A 13,188-nucleotide genomic window follows, 5' to 3' on the forward strand; every position below is an offset into this window, starting at 1 on the left:
TCCACCCCTGCAGAGGTGAGCTCCAGCTTTCCTTGTCCCTGTACTGCTGAGCTGCTCAGGTGTTTCTTTCTGTGTCCCCCAGCATATTTCATTTTGAAGGCTGGTGGGCAGCAGCAGATGATTTCATGGCTGCAGAGGCTCCCACACCATTCCACATCCTAGATTGTTGTGATGAATCTCCAGGAAAGGGGTAGATAATACCAAATGGAGACTGATAAGAAGAGGCCTGCTGTGTTTAATATAATTATATCATAAACCTAAGAATTGAAATTTAAGCTTCTCCAGAGATGATCCTTTCTGATCTGAAAACATCCCTCTGATTTCTTAAAGGCTTCAGTAACACACACCTGCTAGATCACTGCGCCAGGCGGTGGGTGAGCAGTAGGTGACTGCAGCTGGGAATCCCTCAAGAAAGGGGACTGCAGTGCCAGTGTTAGCTCACCAATTGCCAGGGAGGTATCTTGCCTACATATCACTGTCTAAGAAGCAGCTACTGAATCCTTCGGTTAAAGGCAGCACTTGACATTCTTAAGCATTTCTCTGTTTGCTGCTGCCATTTTTTTGGGTAACGATGCCCCTTCCATTGGCCTATTTCGATGTTTACTTGAAAACATATGTTTAATCACCATTCCAGCTCTGTTTGTTTCCTGTAGCCATATTTCTCTGTTTGGATATTCATCCAGCTCACTTGGCTTTTCTGCCTGCTAACCTTCTGTTTGCAGTATGTCACAAAACAAAAATGTTCCCCAAGATGCGTGCATCTTCTGTTTCTGAACACATTTCTGAAAATGTCACAATATTTGCCTTTACTCCCACTGGAATTCTTCTTTTCCCAAACAACTACCCCTATTTATTCTTCTGGATAAAAATGAGACCATGCTAGTATCTCATTTACTAATTCTGTTATTATTCAGGTTTTCATGGAGTCAAGAGGGCCTGAGAAAGGCAGTTCTTATTTTGAAGGATGGAGTAAAAATAAGGGCAGTAGTCTTTATACAGTGCAAATATAAGTAACTCGTAAGTGTGAAGTGACTGAAGGTGGGTATTAAAGTAATAGGTATCACCTACTGGGAAAGCTCCAGCCAAGTCTACAGACTCCTTTCACACAGGCCATAGAACAACAGTCACTTTGAACTGCTGCCCCTACATTGAATCTGACTTAGTCACAGATCTGGATCCTGTTATTAATCCACTGTCACATCTGTATCGCTAATTTCACATCAAAACATAGATGGAAAACTTCTCAAAGACTATAATAGATGGATACCTGGCATAAAAGGCCCCCAAAAGCCTGTATATCAAATAGATACATATATACATGTATATATTATAACATATAAAATGGTTTTTAAGCAAAAGGCTGGAGAGGTAATTAAAATCGAAACACAAGCTTAAAAACAGAAGTTTAAATGGAGTTCAGCATTCATATTGATGGTGACTTTCCCTTAGGAAAAAAACTGCCCCGTACTCAGTTGAGGAACATGCAGGGCTAGGGGATACCAATATACATTGGTCCACCCTGGTGGCTGTGCTTCATTAACATGTATGTACTGCAGGACGGTGTAACAAAGCGATCCTCCACAAATCGTTGTTGTTTCAAAACTAGTAAAGAGTCATTGAGCCATGGTATACCACAGCAAGATAAAATCTTTAACATCTTCCTCAATAAAAGTGGAGCTTATCTAATTTTACAATTTACTTGCTGACAAATTTGGCAGCAGCCTTACAATGTAAGCTGCAAAAAGCCCAAAGGACAATACAGTCTGTGAGTTACAGAACACAAGTTAAGGTTACAATGATATACAACTGCAGAATAAATCTGTATGCACACAGTCCTTACAGACACAGATACACAGCTTCATTTCAAGAACTCCATTTGTAAAAACAACACATGTGGCTTACTTATTTGGGCTCTAAGTAACAATTTTAAGACTGATCATATACCAGGGTGAAAGAAAATTCTTATTTTGAACAGAAAACATACTTTTACCTTAGCACTTGGCAATAAAAAAACCCCAAACAATAGCTGTGGTTGCTCAAAGTCCTTTGAATATTTACCTTCATGTTTGAACACATTCAGTTAAATGGGATGCACATTATCTAATTCAGTACCTAAACAATGATGAGCAACAGTGTAGCAGCAACCTTGAACTCCTCTTTCTCTCCCTCTCTCTCCTTGGAAACCTATTTACAAACCTTTGTGATAGCAGAGATCACCCCTCAAGTGTTGTGACGATGCACACATCTTTGGTCCCACCACACAGAGACTCTTTCAGGTCTGCACAGAACAGCCAGGAACTTTGGTTCTCAATACTGCATCTATTAATTCAAATTAACATTTTCTTCTATATCCTCTCCCATGTCATAATTTTTGCTATTACTAAAGAGGTCTCATGGCATCCTAGTGACGCTAGAATGAGGCTAGAGGAATGTGAATGTTTTTCTCTCTTTTTACTCATTACTTCTCATTGCTGCATTTCACTCAAACACAGCTGCTTAGAGGTGCAGCAAAATAAGATACACAATTTTGCTCAACAAACAGATTCTGAGGAATTTTACTTCCTCTTCTGGGAAGCATGTAACAATGATCATGTTAAAAAACACAGGTCTGCGATGTATCAGTAAAGCCACCTACTGATGCCATAGAAACCTGAAGAAAACCCTATAAAAATGCCTTTCTCCACTGGCCTTCCCTCTTACATGGACTTTTAATGGTGATACGGGTTCAAAATAAAACTACACTGAAGATGTTTTTTTCCGTTTGCTTCTACCTCTCTTTCACTGATCTGAGCAGCGACAAGCAGCAGCACAAAGTGCAGGCCAGACCCAAAGGGAACTCTCAGCTTGCTTTCCAGAGCAGGTGACTCCCCAGCACCCTACAGAGCCTGAAAAGATGCAGCCGAGCATCTTTACCATCCCCAGCACTGGGTTCAAGTGACCCTGCTTCCTTTAGCAAGCCTTTTAACATGACCTATAAAAGAGGCCTATCCAGGTTTAGGAGGGGGGAAGATGGGAGTTAGTCATTAGAGGTAGGTGAGGCAGTGTCTTTTTGCCTTTTTTAAGTTTGTATTGTAAGTAAAAGGTAAGGTTTTGGATCTGTTGGGGTTGTGTATTTAGCCCTGCCAGGGAATTTTGTTCTGCTTTTTTCTTATTGTGGCACTGGGATTTTGGGCAGGTTTTTGTGAGTGATTTGTAAATGTGGCCCTATTTAAAAAAATATTTTTCTCTTTTTCCCTTCTTTTGTCTGAAAAGCATACGTACTTCTTACCTGTGTTAGCTCTCCTGAGGCAGCTGACCTCATACGTTAGAGTTTTAACATGCGCTTACTTTAGAAAGTAAACAAACAAGAGAATTCTAGAAGTCTTTCTCTGCTCTCTGAGTAAACAGTGACTAAATAATTTGTATCATAAATGTGAATTAATATAATAACAATGCTATTAAAAGGCTGATAGGAAATGATTAATTGCTATTTTGGGGGGTATTAATGCTATGTTGATATATACGTTGATTTGCGTTGTTAATGCTGTTTTGTCCACCCCTTCTATGCCTGTTTTTTAATGCCAAGTTCAGGCTTCTTGTATGTGATAGTAAGGTTAGGCACTAGGCTGTTTAAGGCTGCAGGTACTCAGAGGCTTAAAGTGTTTTGATCTCAATGGAAGCTAAATACATCTGTATAATCTGCATATGTGTGTTTGTATTGCTTGGTTGTTTAATTACAATGCTAGCAATGTACTTAAGTGCTTGAAATAAGACAGAAAATTCTGTAGTTTCTCAAAAACATAAAACTTGGCTTTTGCTGTATCAGGTAGAGGGGTGTGAGCCTTTTTTCTGATGTTGTTGCAGTCTCTAAGCATTATTGGGAAACAGTCTCTTGATCCAGACAGCTGAAGTGAAATCTTCATCCTTTGGGAATCAATGGATTGCTTTCTTGAGTACACTTTGTACTTCTATGAATGGTTTCCACATCATCAATCTTAAAAGGCCACATCATAGATTCAGCAGATGCTAATGCATCTTTCCACTACAGTGAATCATGGCTGGTATGTGTGGACTAGTCTTATGTGAGGCTTTTCCAGAAGTTGACTGTTCTCTTCAAACTTCCTCCTGGTAATTTTGATGATTGGAGTGTCCAGCCATCACTGCACCTTCATGACAAACCTGACCTAGGTTCTCTGGATGCCAAGTAAGTGGTGGCAGATACAGAATTTGACAGGCTGGTTTTGCAGGAGAGGTTACATGCTCTTTGTCATGTTGCAAGTGAAACCTCACAGTTATTGGTAATATCTGGTATAACACCTGCTAGAAGTAAGCAGGAATGTGCTTAGTTGTTTCTCTTTATTAAGAGAAATATGCCTTTATAGCAACAGGCAGCTGAAATAACTGTAAATTCCTGCTCCAATGGCTTATCTTAAGTAAATGTTGACAGGATTATTAACTATTAATTTTACAATGAATACCTTCATAAAGGACCCAAATTCTCATTTTAATTATGTCAAAGTTCTTCTTCTATGTATAGCAAGCATGGCACTGAAGGGTCTGACTGATCATGTGAAATCTGGTTGTAGGACTGTTGCTTCATTAAATCACAAATGGGAAACACTGCTTTAGCTTGCTTTGCCTCTAGGATGAAAGACGAGAAATTGTCCTCCTTACTCTTACAGTAAAAGAGTATGGGGGGGTTTGGATGGGGGAAAATCAGAGAATCTAGATTAGAAAATGATCTGATGTTGGTGCTCAGCGGTTTAACTTGGTTCCTAGTTCACAGTTATTTTGTTACCTGTGCTGTCCCACACCTGGGATTGCACAGTATTTCTGGTGAAAAAGGGATATAGAACATAAACCTGAGACTTGAATGTTCTGTACAGTAAAAGATTTCAATGTCCACTGTGTTGTGTGTGTGTTCCCGATTTCTATAAGTGTTAATGTTTGCAGCACTCTCGTTTCTACTTCTCTTCCTCACCCCCCAACTCTTCAACCTCGTATTTTACAAGAATTGCATTTTCCGGTTGAGCTGCAACAGCTGTTTCAGGCTGTGAAATTTAAACTTGCATGCAGAGGAGAAGCTGGGCTTTTTTCATGTAATTTCACATTAAACCTTTTCCCCAGTAGCTCCATGTTACTGGGGAGAGCTGTTCATTTCTTGTCTTTGGGTGCTTTATGGATTTTAGTCTGTTTAGGATTTCAGTGAATCTGTGAAAGGCTACAATAGCAACTGATACAATTCAGAAATGGTTTAGTCTTCTAAATAAGTGTTTAGACTGGTTTGTAAACTTGTGGCATTAATCCTGTCAGAGATGCAAGTTCTTACTTAATTTCATCTTTTCAATTTTTAAGACATTTTTCTTAAAGAGAAATGTTTATAAATGCAAATGTAAGTGATAACACTGGTGATAGGTTTTGAATTCAGCTAGTTATTACTTTCAAGCACAACTTGCTCTTTAATGATAGCTATCAGTCTGCTTAACGAAAAAGGGAGTTCGCTATCATAATAGGCATGAGGGAATAATGAATGTATAGCTGGCATTCTGTCCTCGCAGCCATTGTGTATTTTGGAAAGTCCACTGATTTACAATTTGCTTTTTGTCTGCTGCAAAGCATAGTCTTGACGTATCTTTTGATGAACTGTTAGATAAATGTTTATCATTCATTTCAGAAAAGAAAATCTCTCCTCCTCTGAAGACTGTCCTTACTGATCCTATCTTCAGTGAGAAAAACTGAAAAAGAACAGGTAGAATGTTATTACTTGAATACTTGCTGTTTACAGACATGAAGTAGTATGCCTATTAAAAAGGATGTTACATCTCAAAGCCAAATAATTTGTCATCAGGGAGGGATGCTATCGGTGGGAGTGTGTTTCAGGCAGTTAAGCATGGTTCTTACATGGTTCTTCCATTATTTGGTGGAATGAGGACTTGCTCATCCCCTGTGTCCTGGGGAATTAATTAATTCCTTGAGGACACCAGGATGCAGACCCTGCTGCATGTAGGCAGGGATTGCACACAGGCTGTGGGCACTACTGGTGATTTTCTTCCCACACAGCTGGCATATGACAGCTGCAATCTGTCCCCATTATTATTGCTGTGTTTATTCTCCTTTATTTCCCATCACACAACTGGGAAGTTGAATCTGAAATAAATGCAAACACAGTTACTTCAAGTTTTTTTTTTTGCATGGTTATAATTAGAAGCTGGAGACAACTCTCCCTCTTTGTCGTTCAATACCAAGGCATTGTTCTTCCTCTTGGCTTTTGTTTTCCCAAGTGCTGTCTCTTCATAGCCATTCTTCCACAGACCAAAAGTTTTGGGTTTCTTTTCAATGCTTGGCACATTTAATGGGCAGGTATGTTAAGCTAATACATAAATTGTGCTGTTCTAGAGAACTGGTTTAGTTTGCCTTGAGAGCAGGAGCAGCTGCAGGCTGCCTGCAGATGTTGGCTGGATGGGTGGCTGCTCATGAGTGATTCCATTATGCTCCTCAGATCCCTCTTTAAGTCATGTTGGGCAACTGCTCCTAACCTCTAATGGCTTCCTTATGTTTCTCAAGATCTTGTGTTCAAACTGTGCAGCTCGCTGCTGAGGAGAACAGTGCAGTGACAATGGCTGGTGCAACACAGGTTGAAGGCAGATGATCCGTGACAGTGTATAGGCAATACTGTGGTTCTGTTTCCCCTGTAATTAGTGTCTGTTGAGTGCTGGGGTAATTCATCTTATCCCATCTTCAGGCCTAAAGTACATGTAGAAAAGGCAATGCGCACTGCTTTGGCTTGAACAGTGGGTAAAGCAAGTTAGAATTCTTTCTAGAGCTAGATCTTTTTAATTGCAGTTTCCCTGTTGGTATTGAGAAAACCCCTTTTCTTATGTTTTGGAGGTGTTTGATCACTTTCTTCTTGCCTTGATCCAGTGGCATTACACTTGACTCTACAATAATTCAGTCTAGCATTTGTAGCATGTTTTGCAGGAGGCTCTGCCCAGACATTTTGGTCGGTAGCTCCTAGTTCAGATGGAGTATGGGGGAAGTGGAGAAAGTCTAGAAAATGTCCTGGGTTTAGCAGTAGCAGTTATTTTTCTCTTTCTTGGTAGCTGGTGCAGTGCTGTGTTTTGACTTTCGGGCTGGGAACAGAGCTGATAAAAATTATGTTGTAGTTTGGCCAAGGACTTTGTGAGCCTCATGCTCTGCAAGGGAGGAGGGGAAGCTGGGAGGAAGCAGACAGGACACCTGACCCAAACTGAACGAAGAGGTATTCCATACCACAGCACGTCATGCCCAGGATGTACCGGGGAGTTACCTGGAAGGGCTAGGTGGACTGCAGGGTTGGAAGAGGTATGGGTCGGTGCTTGGTCGGGCTGGGGGGGTGAGTTATCGGTCAGCTGGTGATGAGGTGTTGTATTCTCTTCCCTTGTTATTTCCTTTATCATTACTATTACTGGTGGTAGCAGTAGTGACTTGTGTTATACCTTAGTTACTAAACTGTTCTTATCTCAACCCATGGGAGTTGCATTCTTTCTTATTTTCCTCTCCGTCCCTCCAGGAGTGGGTGGGGAATCTTTTCTGATTCTCCTCTCCGTCCCTCCAGGAGGGCAAGAAGAGGGGGGGAGTGGGTGAACAAGCTGTCTGGCTGGGGTTAAACCATGACAGAATATTTATGAAAGCTTTCTTGCTAGAGCCTTATGCTGACCTGATATCCAAGTGTGAAGGAATTGCTTCTGACATCATAGCTCTTTCCGAGCTCAAATTGTGCCTTTGCTCACAGCTTGTGATACTGTCACTCGCTCACCCTTCTCTAGGAGGTACAGCTTAACAAAGCTACTCCTTACATGTTGCATATAGTAGCTGCTAAGTTTGTCATTGAATTAAACAACAGCAAATATGTCAACAAAAAAATAACTAAAAAAAATAAATTGAAAAACTCTCACCAGATCTTTGAGGTAGGCCTGTCCAGACCTCTTCCATCAAAGAGCTTTTAAACTCAAACCTCAGTTTTTCTTTGAACAAAGCCTACATCAGACAAACATCTTACAACAGAGATGAGAGAAAACACAGACTAGACATGGGGAAGGGTTTATAAGCAAATCTCCTGCTGCTTACTTTGTCCCTGCTTTCAGTCTTGGTTTCAGAAAGCTCTGTGGCTTTCAGGGTTGAAGTAGACTCTGAGTTCAGTATGGTCCCTAGCGAGTTTTTTCATTGTAATTGGAGCTTGTTTCTAGCTTCTCCTATTGCTCTTGGCTATCTCCTGAGCCTCAACTGCATGCTCGTATCTCCTTGCTGTTTGCTTCTCCCAACCTTAAGCATACTCAGTAGCTCTCAAATGAAGCTACTGCATCCTTTTCTCTACAGAGAGGCCCACTTGACTCCTCACACTCTTGAAAGAGAGATAATATACTAAGAGAAACAAATAAATGGATCCAATGCCTAACAGAGATATTTATCTGGGAAGAGTATGTTGTGATAAATGTGAAATGTACAGTGTGAATATTTAGCTATGAACTTGGCTGTTCATGTTTTCTGGCTATCTTTTCAAAGTTGTTTGTGTGCTGCTTTGTATGATTTTTCTAATATTCTTCTCCATCTCAAAATACAAAACCATTTTTTGAGTTCTCATATAATGGAGAAAATGTCCAATTATCTTACAATTATCCAAAGGTGAACTGGGAGATCTCTGACTGCCTTGTACCTCAGCTGGAATTTGTGCTTTTGAGTCCTTAATAGTCTTTCTGTCTTTTTCTTTTTCTTTTTTTTTTTCTTTTAATGTTCTCTAGGCTGCTTATTTCTGTTAGTTCAGCTGATGTATCCTCAGTGAAGAGCGGAGTTTCAGTATTTGTTGTATTTTCTCTATGGGATGAATAACTGCTCAGTTCTGGTACTGTTGTAGTAGACCTTTAGTGTGAATGCAAGTGTAGGTCTGGTCGGTGTAGGTGATTAGATCAGATGGAGAAGAAATATCTGATGAGTAGCTATCTGAGAGGAGTTCCTGAGGGGTGTAACAAGTCTTCGTCTGCTCAAGTAATGCAGCTCCCACACAACTCTGCAAGTGAGGTGTCATGAGAGCAGAGTAGAGGGGCAGGATCACCTCCTTCAATCTGCTGGTCACACCCCTTTTGACGCAGCCCAGGATACGGTTGGCTTTCTGGGCTGCAAGCACACACTGGAGCCAGCTCATGTCAAGTTTTTCATCGACCAACACCCCCAAGTCCTTCTCCGCAGGGCTGCTCTGAATTTCTTCTCTGCCCAACCTGTAGTTGTGCCTGGGATTGCTCCAACCCAGGTGCAGGACCTTGCACATGGAATGGTTAAACTTCATAAGGCTGGCATCAGCCCACCTCACAAGCGTGTCAAGGTCCCTCTGGATGGCATTCCTTCCCTCCAGTGTATCAACTGAACCACATAGCTTGGCATCATCAGCAAAGTTGCTGAGGGTGCACTCAATCCCACTGTCCATGTCACCAACAAAGATGTTGAACAAGACCAGTTCCAACACCGATCCCTGAAGTACACCACTCATTACTGATCTCCAACTGGACATAGAGCCATTGACCATAACTCTTTGCGTGTTGCCATCCAGCCAGCTCTTTATCCACAGAGTGGTCCATCTATCAAATTGATGTCTCTCCAATTTAGAGACAAGGAAGTCGGGCGGGACAGTGTTGAATACTTTACACAAGTCCAGGTAGATGACATCAACTGCTCTGCCCCTGTCCATCAGTTCCACAGCCCCATCATAGAAGGTGGGCAAATTGGTCGGGCAAGGCAGCGTCAAACACTTTTCACAAGTCCAGGTAGATGATGTCAACTGCTCTGCCCCTGTCCATTAGTTCCATAGCCCCATCACAGAAGGCTGCCAAATTGGTCAGGCAGGATTTCTCCTTAGATTGCTGCAATGGACAAAATGTTTCACCTATTCCTATGTAATGTTTTACTCCCAGCCTTTTGGATTGTTCTAGTTTTTTTTCCATGTCTTTTATCAGAGTTCAATGCAAGTAATTATAAACATTTTCCAGTCTTTAAAGCTTCACTGGACATAATGCTTATGCCTACTGCCTGCGTTCTGTAAAGATGCAAAACACATGAGATGAAAATAAGCTACCGTTGTTCTTGCTTGATGGTGTTGTATCAGGATTAAAACGTGTGGTCTATAACCCAGTAACTTAATGCAATTTGTAAACTAAACGGAAGTAATGCAGTGTCAAGCACTATTGCAGAAACTATAAAATTCATCAACTCCAAATACACGTTTTCTTTCTCAGAAAGCTTGAGAAGGGAAATGGAGACTCTGCTTCTGTTCTTTACTGGGGAGCTTTGTGTGCACAGCTGTGTGCCTGTGTCAGGAACAGGTAGGGTGGGTTCAATAATCCACTGGTCATACAAGCAGGACTGTAGCAGCTGCTGCATATTGAGTGCTCTGCATCCACTGTGTTTCCTTCTCTCTCACTCTCAAGAATAACCTTGCTTGGGCACAGATCAGGCAAAAACATGTTAGGTGTGTAGCATCCTGTGACTTTGCACATGTTAATGGCTTTCATCCACATCAACACAACGAGGTGTATTCAGCATGCAGGTTGACCACAGCCATGTTGTACGATCAGAGCTATCTATGGCTGCTTCTTGAGAGCAGACAGGGCTTTATTCAGCCTTTCTGTGATGAATTATTATAGCTTGGGCAGACTTTCATATAGTTTCAGAAAGGGTATGTCTTGTACCTCTTGAAAGACACACTATTAAAGAAGCTGCAGCTGCATTGTATTTTCAATGTATATTCCATTCACTTGTTGCTTGAAAAACGATGACAAACTCATTTAAGGCAATACTGAGCAGTAATAACTTTAAATTTATGGGGCACCCAGGGTCTAGATGCCTTAGGGGGCCTGACAGGCTATAACTTAAAATATAACTTTAAGAAAAGTAGTGGGATTTACACAATGGAGCCGATGTAGAAATGGAAACCCTATTGTGTAATAAATAGAACAGTGTCCCACAAACAATATCAAATCCAAACTCTCCACAGCCTGCCCGAGAGCATTGTTTTCTCTGAAATGTCAAGAGAGGAAGATGCACTAGAGCAAAGAAAACGCATTTATATAGGCAGGCTTTGCACATGGTAAAATGGCCCAGCTACAGCTTTAGGCTGAGTGGTAGGGTTTGTTGGTCTTGTTAACCAAGGATGAATACTTCAGGAAGGAAGCAACTCTGTGGCAGACATCTTTAAAATATTTTTCTACAGCTGTTACTTTTCTCTGAAAAGCATGCTTTTCACAGTACATCTGTCCTTTTACTAAGTATTAGATTATTCTGTACATGTATGCACATTTTTTGCCATCAGTTCTTCTGTTAGTAAACTTCAGGTAGTTACAAAACTTCTTGCTGACTTTAATCTGTTCTCAAAATAAACTTTTGCCCCAAAGTGTAGATGCGGCAGGCTTGTATAAAGCTTTTTTTATCAGCTTCTGTTCTTAGTGAACAGTGAAGTAGTGCCTGGGAGGATGCCATGCGAGTTCCAGTTTTCTCCAGTTAGTTATTTCCCCCAGTGTCTCCAGACATCTGCTTTGTGAGGCTAATTAAAAATCTAAAGTTTAAATAGAAGGCTTTGTCTGAAAGAGTGAACTTGTTTGAATCATTCTACCACAGCTTGTAAGGAAGAATATTTCTTATTTCTGTCTCAATTTTGAAAACAAAAATAATGAAAGGAATAAAAAGGAAAAAAAAAATCTTGTTTTCAGTCCTTCTGGTGCTTTCAAAGCTAAGCGACTTCATTAAGCGATGTCAAGCCGTGCAAAATACCTGTAGTAACACAACTTTATATTTGAAACAGCTATTGATTTTCTTATTTTTCTTTTACTGTTTGCTCATTTTTCTAATGTACACAAGTCATTTTACACAATGTACACAAGATCCTTATACACTTTGGCATCAACATTTGGAAATCATTTGAGCCCTAGTTGTATACTTGATGACTGATTCTTCCTGTATTGTTATAGAGCCTGGTATTGCATAATACAGACCGGGAAAGAAGACTCGTTAACTACACCATTCTATGAAGCACTGCAAAAGACTATCCTGTGTAACCTTTCTAATAACAGAAATACTGTTTGTAGTTTTCTTATTGTGACTGTATCCAGGGGGTGGGTGAGTAGCATCAGGCAGTGTCTACAGCCTAGCACACAATTTCCAAAACAGTACATTTCACAATCTTGTATCTACCTCATGGCACCTCAGTTGAGTAATTTTAACAAGAAATAGTGCACCATGAAATTCAGTAGCCATAATTTTGCCCATTGTGGCATCAAAAATATTTCTATCTGTATGATGGATAGCAGAATTTTAGATAACCACATGCTAAAAATAAGTGTTACTTACAAAGATTAACAAAGAGGCTTTAAGAGGACAAAATTTTACTGAAATTGATGCTATTCAGTGGGTGGTCATAAATTGGAACAATTGTTATTGAAATCAGTTCAGAATTTGTTTTTAAAATATCTCCAATCCACAATCTCAATATTTAAGATGACTCTCCTCTGTTTATTTGGCATTCCACAAAATTATAGCCTGTAGGGCTGGATATGTTTCTTGAGGAATAAAAAACCCTGCAAGCATATACAGCACATACCAACAGATAGCTTGCAGCTCTCTGTCTCTGATCCTACATTTCCAGCTGATTTGTCTTTGAATTCTGAATGTTTGGGACAGAGTTGCTCAGTACCTGTGGTGTCAGGTGGAATATAACGAGAATTAGAGTTTTTAAATAGAAGCATTTCAAATATTAATCCTGCATGGTTTAAAACCTAATTCCTAACAAATGGTGGTCGTTTGGTTGGTTTTTCTTAGGTTGTTTATTGTAAACATAGATGCATATGGTACCCCTGATGACGCAGGACCTTAAAGCCATATAAAGCAGTTTATGACTATGAGTGCTGGTGGAGCTGGGTCTGTTGAGGCCTGTAGGTTGGGAACTCTCAGATTTATTTTAAATTCTTAAATCCAGAACTACCTTCTGGCTTCTCTTTCAGAATACAATATGATTTAGATGGAGTCAAGCAAAGATCCACAAAAGAATTCCAAGTCTCTGTACCTCTAGGCCTATGTAAAAGCAGTAAAAATTTCACAGTATCACAGTATGTTAGAGATTGGAAGGGACCTCAAAAGATCATCTAGTCCAATCCCCCTGCTGGAGCAGGAACACCTAGATAAGGTTACACA

The sequence above is a fragment of the Neopsephotus bourkii genome, unplaced genomic scaffold (genome assembly GCF_033783945.1).
Source record: "Neopsephotus bourkii isolate Nb327-2 ecotype Australia unplaced genomic scaffold, CSIRO-AGI_Nbou_v1 NB_1598, whole genome shotgun sequence".
Classification (NCBI taxonomy): Eukaryota; Metazoa; Chordata; class Aves; order Psittaciformes; family Psittacidae; genus Neopsephotus; species Neopsephotus bourkii.